The 18,914-nt window shown below is 48.2% G+C and overlaps 1 protein-coding gene across 3 annotated transcripts in view; it reads left to right on the top strand.

Moving 5' to 3' along the window:
- The first annotated feature begins 998 nt into the window (after positions 1-998).
- Positions 999-18,914, top strand: part of SERHL2 (serine hydrolase like 2) — a 208,508-nt gene continuing 190,592 nt past the window's right edge. The window contains exon 1 of one of the 3 annotated variants that reach the window (XM_077277341.1): positions 999-1,204. The gene's annotated coding sequence lies outside the window, so the exon portion shown is untranslated. Of the gene's footprint in view, positions 1,205-12,208; positions 12,299-18,914 lie in introns of those variants that run through there. The other 2 variants (XM_077277342.1, XM_077277340.1) reach the window with 2 other exon arrangements.

Genomic DNA, 18,914 nt, shown 5'->3' with positions numbered 1-18,914 from the left:
AGGAGTCATTGCTTATATGTTAAAGATACCGTAGTCATTCTTGAGGGTTTACTCCCTCTAATTTTTTTTTTTTTTTCTCTCTTTTTTGTAAGATTTATGCAAGGTTTGTGAATGAGTGTTTTTTTTGTGTTACTCTTCTCGAATTGTATATTATAAGAAAAAGTACTTTGATCATTGAAGTAGTTTTCAACTACTGTTTTTCTTGTAAAATTCTCTTCTCTTTAATAAAAATATATTTAACCACAAAAGCAGTCCCTAGGGCGGGTATTCTGCAGAAAAAGAGGAGCTAGGTCGGCCGGCGAGAAACCGCCGCCTGCAGTATCCTCCTACCCATGATCACGTCCGCGGAAGCCTGAGTATGCACCCCATAGAATTTGACAAAGGTGTGCATGGATGACCAAGTAGCGGCCTTGCAAGCCTGCGAGGCCGAAGCTTGGTGACGAACTGCCCAGGAAGCTCCCACTGCCCGGGTAGAGTGAGCCTTCACCCCCGAAGGAGGCTGTTTGTCTTGGGCACGGTATGCCTCCAGAACCGCCGAACGGATCCAACGAGCAATCATGGACTTGGAGGCAGGAAGTCCCTTTCGATGCCCATCCGAGACAAACAGAGGATCGGCCTGACGAAAAGAGGCAGTTCTGGCGATGTAAATCTGGATAGCACTGACCACATCCAGCTTGTGAAGGGATTTCTCCAATGGATGAACCGGGGAAGGGCAAAAGGATGGGAGGACAATGTCCTCGTTGATATGAAAAGATGAGACAACCTTTGGCAGGGCCGTATTTGCCACTAGGCACTGGAGGGCACGTGCCTAGGGGCGGGAGGCTGCAGGGGGCGGCACCAAGACAGAGAACTTCTTTTTTTTTTTTTTTTTTTAAACTCCCCTTCCCTCCCTCCGTTAGACAACCCATGAAATAGGTTGGATTTTTGGCATTTCCAGGCCTCCGTACCTTGTGAGGTCACACTCCTTGCAGTTGCCGCCATCCATCTTGGATTTCCCTGGTATCCAGGGACGCTATCAGCCAGAGCGTCCCTGGCTCTGTACACGCGGTGCTTTCATTTTATCATCCTGTCATCCTTCATGGCTCCTTGCTGCTTCACTTCCTAAAACCTACAGCTGCACTCTCCTCACCGCCCCGCTTCCCCCCTGGATCTCGGATTACAGCTATCCACCGCATTGTCTGCACAATCTTGAAGCTTCTTAAAGGTATAGTAACCGAAGTTACTACACTGTTTCTATTTATACGCTGCATCACCAATGCTAAATAAGGAAGGATCACATTACAAGACAGCCCAAAGTTGTTGTTTTTTTATTACAGTCTTCACTTCAAAACTGCATTGATAAACTGGATTGATAAACTACACTGCTCTTAGAGCTGAAGATGGGGAGGAGGCTGGTGACAAGGGAGGCTGGTGCTATATACCGGTGACAGGGGAACAGGGGAGGCTGGGTGGCAAGGATGCATTTCCCCCCCCTGGGCCGGTCCCCAGGCAGCTCTTCAGGGCCGCTGGAGGATTGGCACTGTACTTTTGATTGCGGCCGCCAAAACTTAATTTGCAGCCTGGCTGACAGACTCCTTCTGTCTCTTTGAGACACGACTACATTTGAATGCATGATATCTGGCGCAGAGCATCGCAGTTGTTCCCGTGCCGCAGCCTAGCGTGCAGCAGAGTGGTGAGGTCACAGAATGATGCAACGCAGAGCGGCGCAGAAGAGGCGGGGACGCAGTGGCCGGCGTGAAGAATGGTGAGCAGCGCTCCGATGAGGAGCAGAAGCTGAGCTGCTGAAGAATAGAGATCTGTCATTTGCTGTGTATAGGGAATGGGCCATGGTGTTAGTAGTTCACGAGGGCAGCCGCATGGCATTGTGTGTGTGTGTGTGTGTGTGTGTGTGTGTGTGTGTATGAGTGTGTAAGGGCTCATACTCACATGCGAGAAACTCGGACAAGTCTCAGACGTCAATACCCGGCACTGCCGCTGGCACTCTGATTGGAGCGTTCAGCTGCATAGAAATACATGCAGCTGAACGCTCAGATCTGAGTGCCGGGTGCAGTGCCGGGTATTGATGTGCGAGACTCCGTCCGAGTTTCTCGCATGTGAGTATGAGCCCTAAGAGTGTGTGTGCATGAGAGTGTGTGGGTACGTTCCCACATTCAGTGCTCGCTGCGGGTTGGATGCTGCGTACACCCGCTGCATCCAGATGTTACAGCATAGTGGATGGGATTTCATGAAATCCCATCTCCACTATGCATGCAATGACGCCTCCGGCTTCCCTGCGGAAACACATGTGCGGCACGTCTTTTACGGACTGCAGCATGTCTATTTATCTTGCGGAGATGCTCCATGTTCGCAAGGTAAATTTCACCAGTACATTGTATTGGACATGGTGATTCTGCACGGTTCAATCAACACATGAGAAATCACCTACGTTCAAAAGCCGGCAGCACTTTAGACTGAGCAGACATGTGACCATCATGCATTCATGCAGGGATCACCATAAAAAATATATCAAATGTTATTAGACTATATGTAAACCACACAAAAATATTAAAAACGTTTAAAAAACACAAAAATACAAAATCATGCCCAGTGAGGACAGGGGCTGCGGATCACCGGCCAACACCCAAAACGTTTAGCCCCAATGGGCTTAGTACATCATCTCATAAGTAGTGAGGTTCCTGTATGGTCCACAGTCTGATGATGAAGGTAACAACAACTCCCAGTATCTCCTTACCATAGTTAAGGACATACTGGGAGGTACATGTTCATGTCATACAAGTGTATCATGGGGCTGATCTAACACTGAAATTGACCACCGTAATAAGTGTGGTGCTGCATTCATCTACTGATGGTGGGTCTGACCCTGCATACATCTACTGATGGTGGTTCTGTCCCTGCATTCATCTACTGATGGTGGGTCTGTCCCTGCATTCATCTACTGATGGTGGGTCTGTCCCTGCATTCATCTACTGATGGTGGTTCTGTCCCTGCATTCATCTACTGATGGTGGTTCTGTCCCTGCATTCATCTACTGATGGTGGGTCTGTCCCTGCATTCATCTACTGATGGTGGGTCTGTCCCTGCATTCATCTACTGATGGTGGTTCTGTCCCTGCATTCATCTACTGATGGTGGTTCTGTCCCTGCATTCATCTACTGATGGTGGTTCTGTCCCTGCATTCATCTACTGATGGTGGTTCTGTCCCTGCATTCATCTACTGATGGTGGTTCTGTCCCTGCATTCATCTACTGATGGTGGTTCTGTCCCTGCATTCATCTACTGATGGTGGTTCTGTCCCTGCATTCATCTACTGATGGTGGTTCTGTCCCTGCATTCATCTACTGATGGTGGTTCTGTCCCTGCATTCATCTACTGATGGTGGTTCTGTCCCTGCATTCATCTACTGATGGTGGTTCTGTCACTGCATTCATCTACTGGTGGTGGTTCTGTCTCTGCATTTATCTACTTGTCGGTGGTTCTGGCGCTACATTTATCTACTGACGGTTTTGTCACTTCATTCTATTACTGGTTCTGATCATGTACACATGTAGCAAACCATAATGTGCTTCATGGCTATGTTAAAACTGAAAATTATATGGTTCCATATGTGATATCTGAGGTTCTGTAGGCAGGTCACAGTGTGACCAGTATAGAGCATTGTAAAAAAAAACAAAACCAAATCCTAGGTAATGATGATAAGCATAACATACTTTGCTTTACTACATATCTGAAAATGTGTATCCAGTTTAAAAATAATAACACAAGAACATATGTGATTTGTCTGATCAATAGAAACGCTCATCTGAGCATATACGCTATGAAGCAGCCAGAGGTAAACATGTTAAAGGGGCTGTCCAGTTTTAAGTTACAAGTCACTCTGTGACTGCAGACTAGTGAATCCTCACATTGCTCGCAGTACTGTGGTGATTCGGCAGGCGTGTGACTTCAGGTATGTGATTTGCATACATGACAACTAGCCTTGCTCGGCCTCACTTAATATACCTGTATTGAGCAAGGCCAGAAACAGTAGTTGTAATGTGGCTGGGAATATACATATCACATACTTGATCACATAACTGCCCGATCCCACCACCAGCACCAGAGAATCCTCACAGCGCACAGTGCACATGGTGTGAGGATTCACATATAGTGACATTAGACTTGTAACTTAAGATCGGACAACCTTTTTAACGATGGGCCGCTACTCATGGGCTACTGCTGTGTGCTTGCCCCAAGGCTAAAATTTGCCAGCCAGCCCCTGGAGGCTGGTGCTATGCAGGCTGGCGATTTGGGGGTGGCTGACACCTTAGAATAGGGATTAGGGGGCATATTCCTATAGATGACTTTGAAAAGCTAAAGGTGTTTAAAAAAAAAAAAAACACTCAAAAAGACTGAACCTGTGTGCAGCAAGTGCAGGCGTTCATTCTTTTAGTGGGCGTTTATTCTTTTAGTGTTTAATTAGCGCTTTTTAAAGCGTTTTACAGAGTGCATCTGCCTTAAATAGATGTTGTGTGCACAGCCTCAGTGTGTGACGTCAGTAAGGGGCGCAACCACGAAAAGTGCCTAGGGCAGCATGAAGGCCAAATACAGCCCTGACCTTTGGTAAGAAGGAAGGAACCGGACGAAGAACCACCTTGTCCTGATGCAGGACTAGAAAGGGAGAAGGACAGGATAATGCCGCCAGCTCTGAATCCCTTCTAATGGAGGTGATGGCGACCAAAAAGGCTACCTTCCAGGATAGAAGTGAGAATGAAACGTCCTGAAGCGGTTCAAAGGGCGCCCGCTGTAGGGCGTCTAAGACGAGGTTGAGATCCCAAGGCTCAACAGGAGAACGGTAAGGGGGAGCTATATGAGCGACCCCCTGGATGAAGGTCCTCACCTGAGGCAGGGAAGCCAGGTCTCTTTGAAAAAGAATGGATAGAGCGGAGATCTGACCCTTCAAGGTGCTAAGGGAAAGACCCGAATCTAGGCCCGTTTGATGAAAGCTGAGAAGGGAAGGAAGGGAAAAGGTCATAGGAAACAGACTGTTATCCCGACACCATTGGAAAAAGGCCTTCCAACATCTGTGGTAGACACGCGAGGAGGCCAGTTTTCTCGCTCTTATCATAGTCTGGATGACGCTATGAGAAAAACCCGCGTTCTTCAGGACCGCGGCCTCAGCGGCCATACCGTTAAATTCTGCAACCGAGAATTCGGGTGGGAGAGGGGCCCCTGTGAAAGAAGGTCCGGAAGATCCGGAAGTCTCCAAGGAACGTCCGATAACATGTTCATCAGCTCTGCGTACCAGGCCCTGCGATGCCAATCTGGAGCTACCAAGAGTACGGGGACCCCTTCCGACTTGATATTCTTTAAGACCCTTGGGATCAGAGGGAGAGGCGGGAACAGATAGGGCATCCGGAACTGGGCCTAAGATCATGAGAGCGTCGCATCCGACGGCCATCGGGTCCCGAGACCTGGAGACGTACTGGGGAACCTTGTGGTTTGCCCGGGAGGCCATCAAGTCGACGCCTGGAACGCCCCACCGCTGGCAAATCTGGCTGAAGATTGCGGGAAGAGACCACTCGCCCGCCACGATGCCCTGGTGACTTAGAAAGTCGGCCTCCCAATTGTCCACCCCTGGGATGTGGACGGCTGACAGAGAGGGAATGTGACCCTCCGCCCAGCGGAGAATTTTTGCCACTTCCGCCATGACTTGACTGCTGCGAGTCCCCCCTTGGTGATTTATGTATGCCACGGCCGTGGCATTGTCCGACTGAATGCGGACCGACTTTCCCGAGAGGAGGGACTCCCAGCGGATGAGGGCTAGGAAGATGGCTCTGATTTCCAAGAGGTTGATCGAGAGGCACGCCTCTTGAGCAGTCCAGCGGCCCTGGGCTGTGAGGTGGAGAAAGACCGCTCCCCAACCCTGGAGACTGGCGTCGGTGGTAATCACCTGCCAGTGGGGAGGGAGAAATGACCTCCCGCGTAGAATAGAGGTGGACAGCGTCCACCAAGTGAGAGACTGCCTCACCCTGGGAGAGAGGCGAAACGGACGGTCCAGGGAAAGCGGATTCCTGTCCCAGGCAGACAGAAGAGCCAGCTGGAGGGGATGAGAGTGGAACTGAGCATAGGGGACCGCTTCCATAGAAGCGACCATTCTCCCCAGAACCCTCATGGCTAGACGAAGGGACAGAGGGCTTGGACCCTTTAGCGCTCTGACACCCCGACGAAGAGAAAGAAACTTCTCCTTGGGAAGGAAGACCTGAGCCCGAAAGGTATCGAATTCCATGCCTAGGAACTCCAGCCGCTGGGTTGGAATCAAGGAAGACTTCTGGTAGTTCAACCAGCCTAGGCGAACTAGGGTGTCCAGAGTAAGCTGGAGGCTCTGGCTGCAATCCCGCTGGGATGAGCCCTTGATCAAGAGGTCGTCGAGGTATGGGATTACCAGAATCCCTTTTGAACGCAGAATGGCCATGACAGCTGCCATGACCTTCGTAAAGACCCTGGGAGCAGATGCCAGCCCGAAGGGGAGGGCAGTGAACTGGTAATGATGCTCCCTGATCGCGAACCGGAGGAACCTCTGATGCTGTACGCAAATCGGAATGTGAAGGTACGCATCCCGAATGCCCACTGAGCACAGAAACTCTCCCGGCTCCATGGACGCAATCACCGAGCGCAGAGATTCCATTTTGAAGTGTCGAATCCGAAGGTGGCGGTTCAATCGCTTGAGATCCAGAATCGGATGGAGAGAGCCGTCCTTTTTTGGAACCACGAACAGGTTTGAATAAAACCCGGAAAACCGCTGGCGAAAAGGCACCGGCACTACGACTCCCGAGGCGAGGAGCGAATCGACGGCCTGGAGAAGCCCTGGGAGATGAGAGGGCTGTTTGGAAGGACAAGAGCATGAAACGTCTTCCTGGGGGCGAAGAAAATTCTATTTTGTAGCCCGACGTGACGATCTCCCTGACCCAGCCGTCGTCGACTACTGAAAGCCAAACCTCTGAGAATAGAAGAAGGCGGCCTCCCACCCTGGAAGGAGTTCATTTATTAGAAAACCTGTGGCCCTGAGATCCCGATGGTTTTGCGGGGTGGCTCTTGGCTCTCCAGCGTGGCGGAGGCCTGAAAGAAGGTTTTCTTCGGTCCCCTTGTGAGGAGGAACGGTCCTGGACGGGGTTTCCCGAAGAGGCAAAAGACTGAAAGGGACGAAAGGACTGGGGGCCCCTCCTGTTGAAGGGACGTTTCGGCTTGGACTGGGGTAAGGAGGTACTCTTACCGCCAGTAGCGTCCGAGATCATTTGATCTAGCTGCGAGCCGAAGAGTCTGGAGCCCTGGAAGGGCAGACCAGTGAGCGATTTCTTAGATGTGGGGTCAGCGTTCCACGCCTTTAGCCAAAGAATCCGGCGAATGGCGACAATGTTGCTGTTAGCCCTGGTAGAGCAGGCCGCTGCATCAAGATATGCATTCATGAGGTATTTTCCTGCCAGCGAAATCTCCAGGGTTTCCGAGTTAGTGGAGGTAGTGCTGTCAAACTCTTTGTGATTAGGAAAACCCCTAGAGGGATGTTTAGTCCGTTTAAAAGCAACGGAGACGTCCTGAGAGCTTGCCTCATCTTCCTTAAGATCAAGCATCTGATCGATAGCTGAAATAAGGCTATCGACCATGTCCTGTGCTCCAGAAGTCTGATCTGCATCCAAGTCAGATTCCGACTGAGACGTTACGTCAGACCCGAGGTCTGCCTGTGAGGAGGGGGAACGGGCAGATAGGGGAATCCCGATGTGGTCCGGTGAACAGGAGAGAGATCTAGATAAGGTCCTCTTTCTGTCTCTTTTGTCCGGTCTGCCTCTGTGAGGGTCTAGGACAGGTGCGAGCGAATCGCCGTGTGAGGCGTTCGTGGCACTGGTGGCATTCGAGAGAAGCGGGATGCGTTCAAGTGCCTGGACCAGGGACTGAGAAACCTTAGTCAGGTCGGACAATGATTGAGACATTGCAACAGCCCACTCCGGGGGAGGGGGGTGCCCTCATCCCGGGATCTAGAAGCTTCCTGGGGCACTGACAGGGTGGGAGGAACGCAGGACGGGCAGAAAGGAGATGGCTGACCTGAGACCCACTTTTTCTTACAGTGAGCGCAGGCGTAATGGATGGCCGAAGGGGCAAAGGCCGGGGTGGGGTCGGACATAGGTGGATATTACCTTGTCCCCGGAGAATACTGCCAGGTGGAGTAGGTAGTAGCGCTGAGCCTGCTGAAGGACAGCGATAGCGGTAGCCGCAGGTGCCTGTGTTCCCCCGAGAAATCCTGTGTCCCACGCGGTGAGCAGACGCTGACAGGGAGCAGGAAGCAGGAGAAAAGAGCGCGGAGACAGTGCGACGCTGTGGGCGTGCACAGGACCGAAGGGGGGGGGGGGGGAGAAAGGAACGCCCCCTGTAAAACTGAAAGCGTCCTGGCCGCTATACCGCGCCTGCAAGTTTGAATAAGGAGGGGGGAAAAGTGCCAGCGTTCCTGCTCCCATCCCTACGTGGTAGCACATCCCGACGCCCGAATATGCGGCCCACTCCCCTGTCAGATGCTCCCCTCTGGTAAGAGGAGATCGCCGCCGGGCAGAGACATTGGTGGGGGGAGGGAAGGGGGGGGTCGTTTGTTGATTGAAGGATCCCTACCTGCAGATGAGGAACCATCAGGATCCCTGGTAGAGAGAGAGGGTCCTTGAAGTAGTCCTCCTTCCCGCGCCACGACTCTCCGGCGCAGAAGACGGTGTCGACCCCTAACCAGTGGGGAGAGGGTCACTGGATGTGACCGCCGTCTTCCTCTCAGCCCTCTCCGAGGAGAGGGATGAGGAGGGGAAACGGGCCGGACTGGCCACCGAAGAAAGGGTCACCCTGAACACCCGAAAGGGTGACAGGGGACAAAGTCCTGCCCAGCGGGTCAGAGAGGGTGCGATGTGGGTGAAACCACACTGCTCTCTCGGTCGCTCAAAGTGGGGAAAACAGGGTGAGAATACTGCACCCTGTTACCCTGAAGAAAAAGGTCTGAAAAAGAAAGGGGAAATGATTAATAGCAAACAATAAATCCCTGTAAAAGAAATGCAGATCTGGGGTTAGATCCAGGTCCGCCTCCTACAGACACTAAGCAAAAACTGAGTTGCCTGGTGCCTGTCGGAGGGTGTATACTGCCGGGGAGGAGTTACTTCTTCTTTATTTGCATAGTGTCAGCTTCCTAGTGACAGCAGCATACACCCATGGTTACCTGTGTCCCCCAATGAAGCGAGAAAGAAACTTACTTTTATTAAAACAAATGAATAACAAAAAGGAGAAAGATATAAAATATTGACACATACAAGTCTATAACAATGAACTTTTCAAACTAATAAGTAGAACTAAGCCACATTAGAGATAAACTTAGTAGCAAAGCCACAGAAGAGGACCAAAAATCCTCCAAAAATTAAAAAATACAGCTGAAAAAGGGGCAGCACCTCTTACCTGCCCAGGTCTAAGAACAAATGCACTACAGGATTCAGCCAGCCCATATAGCAAAGATGTTGCAAAACACAGGAGCAAAATACTAGACAGCCAATCACAACCTACCAGTTCATGGAGGGGCTGACTGCTTTGTATACATTTGCACAATAGAGGCCTCTATAGGGCCCTGTTCACGTGTAGGTAATGCACAGTGTCTGGTTCTCAGCCTATTAGTCACACCCATACTATTCGATTAGGTGCTGGCCAGCACTCTCCCCGAGCATCCTATGTGAACACCTGTGTATACAAGACCCAACGTGCTGGGCTTGGCTGCACCCTGAAAAATAAAGTGCACAAAATACACGATGCTGAAGTTGGTTTCTTATTTGGTAATTTTTTCTTTTCTGTTTTTTTTATAGGGTTAACAACAAAAAATAATCATCACAATAATAACATACAATGCAGCGAGATGCACTGATGTGAATACACTTAAAAACAGCTACAAAAATAGGTATCAAAGTGGGCACCGAAGGGCATTAATGGAATTGTTAAATGACTTTGGGTCACTGATTCCACACCACCATTACATAGTGATCTCACACTAAGAATACACAGATAGTTATGGCCCGCATCAAATCCAGGTCACTCCAGTCTGGCCCAAATGGGTTCTGGGCATCAGAATTGGCATCAAAGTGGGCACAGCCCATTTTCACAGAGTTGAATAAGTAACTGATGTTTTTAAGGGGTTAAATGACTTTGGGTCACTTATCTCACACAAAGAATACACAGACATTTATGCCCTGCATGAAACCCAGGCCCCTCCAGCCTGACCCAAATGGGTTCTGGGCATCCCTTAAAAACATCAATTATTCAAATCTGTGAAAGTTGGCTGTTTGCCCATTTTGATGCCAATTCTGATGACAAGAACCCATTTGGCCCAGGTTGGAGGGACCTGGGTTTGATGCGGGGTATCTCTATGTATGTAATGGTGGTGTGGAATCAGTGGCCCAAAGTCATTTAACCCTTTAAAAACATGTTACTTATTCAAATCTGTGAAAATTGGCTGTTTGCCCACTTCGATGCCAATTCTGATGCCCAGAACCCATTTGGGCCAGGCTGTAAGGATCTGGGTTTGGTGCGGGGGATCACTATCTGTGTATTTTTAGAGGGAGATAAGTGGCCCAAAAGTCATTTAACCCTTTCATTAATGCCCTTCGGTGCCCACTTTGATGCCCATTTTTTATAATTGTTGTAGCTGTTTTTAAGTGTATTCACATCAGGGCACCTCACTGCATTGTATGTTACTACTGTGATGCTTGTTTTTTGTTGTTAAACCTATAAAAAAACAGAAAAGAAAAAATTGCCAAATAAGAAACTGACGAATAAGAAACCAACTTCAGCTCCGAATAAAAAACTGGACGAATAAGGCTACTTTCACACATCAGTTTTTTGCCGTCAGGCACAATCCGGCGAATTTTGAAAAAAACGGATCCGGCAAAAGTTGCCACCGGATCAGTTTTTTTCTCAGACTTGTATTAGCGATGGATGGCCTCACGTTTCATCAATTTTACGCCGGATCCGTCGAAAATTGATTTGTCCGGCGGCCGGAGAAAACAGACATAGTAACGTTTTTTGTGTCGGTCGAAAAAACGTTGTTTCCTAGAATGGAAGCCTATGGGCACCGGATCCGTTAAATGACGGAATCCGGCGACGGATTCCATTTTTTTTAACTGAGCATGCTCCAATTTTTTTTTTAGGATCCAATTAGCTGTGTCAGCTAGTCGGATCCATCGAAAAAACGGAAACGTCTCATCCGTTTTTCACAATCTGCGACAGATCCATTTTTTTCAACACACGGATTGTGCCTGACGGCAAAAAACTGATGTGTGAAAGCAGCCCAAGAAACCAACTTCAGCATCGTACAAAATACATATAAATATGTGAGGTATTGGTTGATATTTTGGCCAAGCTATGCAAGCTCGCAACCCAACCCAGGGATTCTGTGCACCTAGAGCTTGGATAAGCTGTTTTTTTTTCTATTTTATCTACAAGGGAGTTACATCACCCCCTTCCTCACACAGCGCCTCATCATGCCCCCCTTCTCCACAAAGCCCCCCATCGTGTCCCCCTTCTCCACAAAGCCCCCCCATCGTGTCCCCCTTCTCCACAAAGCCCCCCATCGTGTCCCCCTTCTCCACAAAGCCCCCCATCGTGTCCCCCTTCTCCACAAAGCCCCCCATCGTGTCCCCCTTCTCCACAGAGCCCCTCATCGTGTCCCCCTTCTCCACAGAGCCCCTCATCGTGTCCCCCTTTTCCACAAAGCCCCTCATCATATCCCCCTTCTCCACAGAGCCCCTCATCGTGTCCCCCTTTTCCACAAAGCCCCTCATCGTGTCCCCCTTCTCCACAGAGCCCCTCATGCTGTCCCCCTTTTCCACAGAGCCCCTCATCATATCCTCATTACCACACAGTCCCACTCAAGTAACAGTAACTCTTTCCAAAATACAGCCTGGAGCATTCACACTGAGTCCTGTGCCCTCATTCCCATCTGTACACGGATCCATAGTATTTCCCTCCTCTCCAGCTGCCTGAGCACAACGCTGATTCCTGATGTCGGGTGAGCCGTCTAGAACCGAGTGGCTAAAATGAGGACCTCAAATAATCAACTCCGATCTAGTCACGACGAAGTTTCCAGCAGCCTGTGCACAACGCTACATCATAATATGGGGTCTTCACAGGACTACAGGAGACCCCGCCCCTTCCTGTGACATCATTCCTCAAGAAATCAACTCTGTTCTAGTCACTTCCGTCTGCCCTGAAGTAAAGGAATTAATTTGTGAGCGCCGGGTTGCATGAAGTCCTGGAGCAGGTACGGAACCGGAGAATCCCAGTCTGTCGCCTCCTCCCGTCATGTCTCCTGTTACATTGGCCGTACACCCTCAGAGCTCCACTGAACAAGAGCTCAGCGCTTCTTGGGAGTCCGCAATTCTGAATGTCATTGAGTGTTAAAGGGAACCTGTCACCCCCAAAATGGAAGTTGAGCTAAGCCCACCGGCATCAGGGGCTTATCTACAGCATTCTGTAATGCTGCAGATAAGCCCCCAATGTATCCTGAAAGATGAGAAAGAGAGGTTAGATTATACTCACCCAGGGGCGGTCCGGTCCGGTCCAGTCCGGGGCCTCCCATCTTCTTAAAGGGAACCTACCACCCCGTTTTTTAAAAATTAGATAAACATAGTGTGACATAGGGGCAGAGCTGGGCTTTACATTAGGGCCTTTTCGGTGCCTTTACACCCCCGTTAGGCTGCCCAAATACCTTTGTGAAGTGGCCGTTTTCTGCTGTCAATCAAGTGGGTCAGGTCGGATGGGCGTGGTCACAGCGCTGTTTGTCCCCCAGATCAGGCTCATCATTACGTTGGTGGCGTAGTGGTGTGCGCATGTCCAGCAGGCGAATCCACTGCCCAGTAGATGAATAACGGCGCGGTCTTCGCTATTCAGCCGTTTACCGGTGGGCGCGGCCATCTTTCCTGTGGCCGCGCCTGCGCAGATGGAGATGTCTGCTGCCCGGGACTTCAGGAAAATGGCCGCGGGATTCCGCGCGTGCGCAGATGGAGATCGCGGCGGCCATTTTCCTGAAGTCCCGGGCAGCAGACATCTCCATCTGCGCAGGCGCGGCCACAGGAAAGATGGCCGCGCCCACCGGTAAACGGCTGAATAGCGAAGACCGCGCCGTTATTCATCTCCTGGGCAGTGGATTCGCCTGCTGGACATGCGCACACCACTACGCCACCAACGTAATGATGAGCCTGATCTGGGGGACAAACAGCGCTGTGACCACGCCCATCCGACCTGACCCACTTGATTGACAGCAGAAAACGGCCACTTCACAAAGGTATTTGGGCAGCCTAACGGGGGTGTAAAGGCACCGAAAAGGCCCTAATGTAAAGCCCAGCTCTGCCCCTATGTCACACTATGTTTATCTAATTTTTAAAAAACGGGGTGGTAGGTTCCCTTTAAGATCACGTCCTCTTCTGGTCTTCACGCCGCAGGCGTCGTTTGTCTGCCCTGTTGAGGGCAGAGCAAAGTACTGCAGTGCGCAGGCGCTGGGAAAGGTCAGAGAGGCCCAGCGCCTGCGCACTGTAGTACTTTACGCTGCCCTCAACAGGGCAGACAAAGTACGCCTGCGCCGGAGCCACAACATGGAGACCAGAAGAGGACGTCATCCTATGAAGATGGGAGGCCCCGGACCGCAGCAGGACCGCCCCCGGGTGAGTATAATCTAACCTTTTTCTCATCTTTCAGGATACATCGGGGGCTTATCTACAGCATTCCAGAATGCTGTAGATAAGCCCACCGGCATCAGGGGCTTAGCTCACCTTCGATTTTGGGGGTGACAGGTTCCCTTGAAAAAAAAAATAGTGAAAAAAAGTTTCATTTTTATTCGCAAATTTAAAACTTTTCTATATTAAACAAGCGTTAAAAACTCTGCTTCATATCTGCCCAAATATCACATTAAATAAAGGGGAAAATGCATCAAAGAAACGCAGGAAACATGCAATAATCAGAGCAGGTTGTTACTGCGTCTTCTGGTGCGGACACCTGCTGAAGAAAAGCATTTATGCTATGTGTGAACACAGCCTAAGCATTACAGTTTTATTACATTTTTTTATGGGTTTAACCCCTTTACCCCAGAGGGTGGTTTGCATGTTAGTGACCAGGTCAAGTTTTTACAATTCTGACCACTGTCCCTTTATGAGGTTATAACTCTGGAACGCTTCAACAGATCCCAGTGATTTGTAGATTGTTTTTTTGTGTGACATATGGCACTTTGTGATAGTGCAGCAATTACCGTACTTTGATATGACTTGTGTTTATTTATGAAAAATACAGAAATTTGGCGAAAATTTTACAACTTTGAATTTCCATGCCCTTAAAGGGAACCTGTCACCCCCCTCAGGCGTTTGTAACTGAAAGAGCCACCTTGTGCAGAACTAATGGTTCTTTTAGTTATGCTCCCTGCACACGCTGAAATAAACTCTTATAAAATGTGCCCCCTGTGAGATGGTCCCGGGGGCGGGTCTTTCCCCTCTAATCAGATGCAGCCGTCACTCCGGGCCTGTGCACGCCGGGCACCTCCTCCTCTTAGTTACAAATTCCTGGGGGGGTGACAGTTTCCCTTTTAATTACAGAGATATGTCACACAACATGCTTAATAAGTAATATTTCCCACCTGTCTACTTGTTTACTTTACATCAGCACAATTTTGGAACTGACATTTTTTTTTTGTTAGGAAGATATAAGAGTTAAAAGTTGACCAGCAATTTCTCATTTTTACACTTTTTTTTTTTTTTAGGGAAAACGTCACATTTAAAGTCACTTTGAGGGGTCTATATGATAGAAGCTACCCAAAAGTGACCCCATTCTAAAAACCGCACCCCACAAGGTGCTCAAAACCACATTCAAGAAGTTTATGAACGTTTAACTATTTTTCCCCAAAAATTTACTTTAGATCCAAAATTTTTTATTTTGACAAGGGTAACAGGAAAAAATGGACCCCAAAATTTGTTGTGCAATTTGTCCCGAGTACGTCGATACCCCATATGACGGAGAAAATCACTATTTGGGCGCATGGCAGGGCTCGGAAGGGAAGGAGCGCCATTTGACTTTTTGAATGCAAAATTTGCTGGATCAATTGGCGGACGCCATGTCGTGTTTGAAGAGCCTCTGATGTGCCTAAACAGTGCAAATTCCCCACAAGTGACACCATTTTGGAAACTAGACCCCTCAGGGAACTGATCTAGATGTGTGGTGAACACACTGAACCCTCAGGTGCTTCACTGAAGTTTATAACGTAGAGCCGTAAAAATAAAAAAAATCAAATTTTCCCCAAAAATGTTTTTAGCACAAAATACTGCATTTTCATAAGGGTATCAGGAGAAATTGCACCATACAATTTCTCCTGAGTACGCTGATGTGGGGGAATACTACTTTTGAGGCTCAGTGCAAAGCTCAGAAGGGAAGAGGCACCATATTGCAGTTCAGATTTTGCTGGAATGGTTTGAGGGTGCTATGTCACATTGGCAGAGCCCCTGAGGTACCAGAATAACAGAAACTCCTATATGTGAACTCATTTTTACAAACTACACTCCTCATTGAATTCATCTAGGGGTGCTGTGATCATATTGACAACACATTTGCCTCATAGAGTTTTATACCACTGAGCGGTGAAGAAAGAATAAATTACATTTTTACCACTAAAATGTTGTTTCAGCTCCAAGTTTTTAATTTTTCTAAGGGCTAGTAGTACTTTTTTTTTTTTTTTTTTTACAACAAACTGAGGTCCATTTTTTCCTGAGTGCGCCAATACCCTGCATGTAATTGGGAAATATTTTTCAGGCAAGTGCAAAGCTCAGAAGTCAAGGAGCGCCAGATTTTATTTGTTATGGTGTGCAGGTGTCATGACCAACTGGGAGAGCCCATGAGGTACCAGAACAGCAGAACCCCCCCTCCCCCCATAACTGACCCCATTTTACAAAACTACACATCTCAATGAATTCATCTATGGGTGCAGTGATCATATTGACAATATGGGTGTGTCACAGAATTTTATACCATTTTACAGTGAAGACAAAATAACTACATTTTTACCACCAAAATTTTGTCCCAGATTCTACAGTTTAACACAAGAAGTGGGTAAAAATGGCCCCAAAATTTGTCCCACAATTTATACTGAACGTGACAATACTCCATATCTGGCTGTACAATTATGGAGAAACTCTGGAGGAACAGAGCACCATTTGCCTCCTGGAGAGCAGATTTTCCTAGAACAGTTTGCGGACTTCATATACAGAGCCCATAATTGCTAGAAGAGCAGAATTCCCCCTTAAGTGACCCCAGTTTGGAAATTATACCCCTTGGGGAATTTATCTACAGTTGTAGTGATGATTTTGACTCCATTGCTATTTTCCAGAAACAAGCAGCAATGAATGTTGCAGAGTGAAAATTGCAAACTGCTGTTGTAATGACCAGTACGCTGTAGTAACGAGTACATTGTAGTCACCAGTATGTTATGCCCAGCCTGTGTTTCTGGACACATGCCCCCATAAGTTAGGCGGGTCTCATCGCTTCAAAAATGCCAAACGTGGAACAATATGTGGTTTAGGTATACTATGGGGCTCAGAAGGGAGGGGCATTTGGATTTGGGAGCGGAAAATTTGCTGAATTTCTTTTGGCAGGTGAGGAGCCATTTCACTTTTCCAGAGCCTTTGTGCTACCAGTAACGTGGAAGCCCCCTATATTTCCGTTAACAGATGACAGATCTGAGTGAGGGATTGCTTTTTTTTGTGGATTTAGTTGAAGGTTTTATTGGGAACATTTTAAATAGCATTTGGGATCACATTTATCTGGGGCTCTACGCTGACCACTTAATTTGGGGTTTCCATCTAAATCTCTGAGTGACGTGATTCAGATGAAACCCTCTGAGGGAGCCATTCACTATAATGAGGCAGCAGGCTTAGGCCGGCGTCACACTGGCGAGTTTTACGGACGTATGAGCGCAGAACATACACCCGTAAAATACGCATAACACACAGCCCAATGATTCTCTATGGCCCAGCTCCTATCAGCCGTATTTTACGGATCCGTATTATACGGTCTTGTACGGCCTTAGAAAATCGCAGCATGCTGCGTTTGTCACCGTATTGCGCAAAAAAAATCACCAATGAAAGTCTATGGGGGCGAGAAAAATACGGATTACACACGGACCAGCAGTGTGAGTTGCGAGAAATACGCAGCAGTGTTCTATAGAAAAGCCGGTAATTCAATTGCCGGCTTTTCATTTCTCCTTCCCAAACCCGACAGGATATGAGACATGGTTTACATACAGAAAACCATCTCATATCCCCTTTTTGTTTGCATATTCCACACTACTAATGTTAGTAGTGTGTATGTGCAAAATTTGGGCGCTATAGTCTGTAAAATAAAGGGTTAAATGGCGGAAAAAATTGGCGTGGGCTCCCGCGCAATTTTCTCCGCCAGAGTGGTAAAGCCAGTGACTGAGGGCAGATATTAATAGCCTAGAGAGGGTCCATGGTTATTGGCCCCCCTGGCTACAAACATCTGCCCCCAGCCACCCCAGAAAAGGCACATCTGGAAGATGCGCCTATTCTGGCACTTGGCCTCTCTCTTCCCATTCCCGTGTAGCGGTGGGATATGGGGTAATGAAGGGTTAATGTCACCTTGCTATTGTAAGGTGACATTAAGCCAGATTAATAATGGACAGGCGTCAATTATGACACCTATCCATTATTAATCCAATAGTTCGAAATGGTTAATAAAACACACACACATTATTACAAAGTCCTTTAATGAAATAAAGACACAGGGTGTTGTAATATTTTATTAGACTGGTAATCCACCTGAAGACCCTCGTTCTGTAACAAAGGAAAAATAAAAAAACAATATTCCATACCTTCCGTCGTTGTTTCCCACGAAGTAAATCCATCTGAAGGGGTTAAATCATTTTACAGCCAGGAGCTGTGCTAATGCACTCGCTCGTGCCTGTAAAACCCCGGGTACTGAATGGAAAGCAGGGTGACCTGGAGTTACCTTGAGTTGCGGTGATGTGCCCTCTGCTGGATGTCCTCATGAACTGGAGCCTTGGAAAAGTTCCCACGCTCGAGTTCATATGAGGACATCCAGCAGAGGGCGCATCACCGCGACTCAAGGTAACTACAGATCACCCTGCTTTCCATTCAGTACCCGGGGTTTTACAGGCACGAGCGAGTGCATTAGCACAGCTCCTGGCTGTAAAATGATTTAACCCCTTCAGATGGATTTACTTTGTGGGACATAACGACGGAAGGTATGGAATATTGTTGTTTGTTTTTTTAACTTTGTTTCAGGACGATGGTCTTCATGTGGATTAAGAGTCTAATAAAATATTACAACAACATGTGTCTTTATTTCATTAAAGGACTTTGTAATTATGTGTGTGTGTGTTTTCTTAACCATTTCATACTATTGTATTAATAATGGATAGGTGTCATAATTGACGCCTCTCCATTATTAATCTGGCTTAATGTCACCTTACAATAGCAAGGTGACATTAACCCTTCATTACCCCATATCCCACAGCTACACGGGAGTGGGAAGAGAGTGGCCAAGTGCCAGAATAGGCGCATCTTCCAGATGTGCCTTTTCTGGGGTGGCTGGGGGAAGAGGTTTGTAGCCAGGGGGGGGCCAATAACCATGGACCCTCTCTAGGCTATTAATATCTGCCCTCAGTCACTGGCTTTACCACTCTGGCGGAGAAAATTGCGCGGGAGCCCATGCCAATTTTTTCCGCGATTTAACCCAATCCTTAAAGATGATTTCAGGGAATTAGTCTGCAAGCTGAAAGCAAGGACCTCCAACGTGGTATTTTCCGAAATACTGCCTGTACCATGTGCCACGCCAGAGAGGCAACGGGAGATTAGGGAGGTTAA

This window comes from Ranitomeya variabilis, chromosome 8 (assembly GCF_051348905.1).
Source record: "Ranitomeya variabilis isolate aRanVar5 chromosome 8, aRanVar5.hap1, whole genome shotgun sequence".
NCBI lineage: Eukaryota > Metazoa > Chordata > Amphibia > Anura > Dendrobatidae > Ranitomeya > Ranitomeya variabilis.
This window is presented reverse-complemented; position numbering and strand designations above follow the sequence as displayed.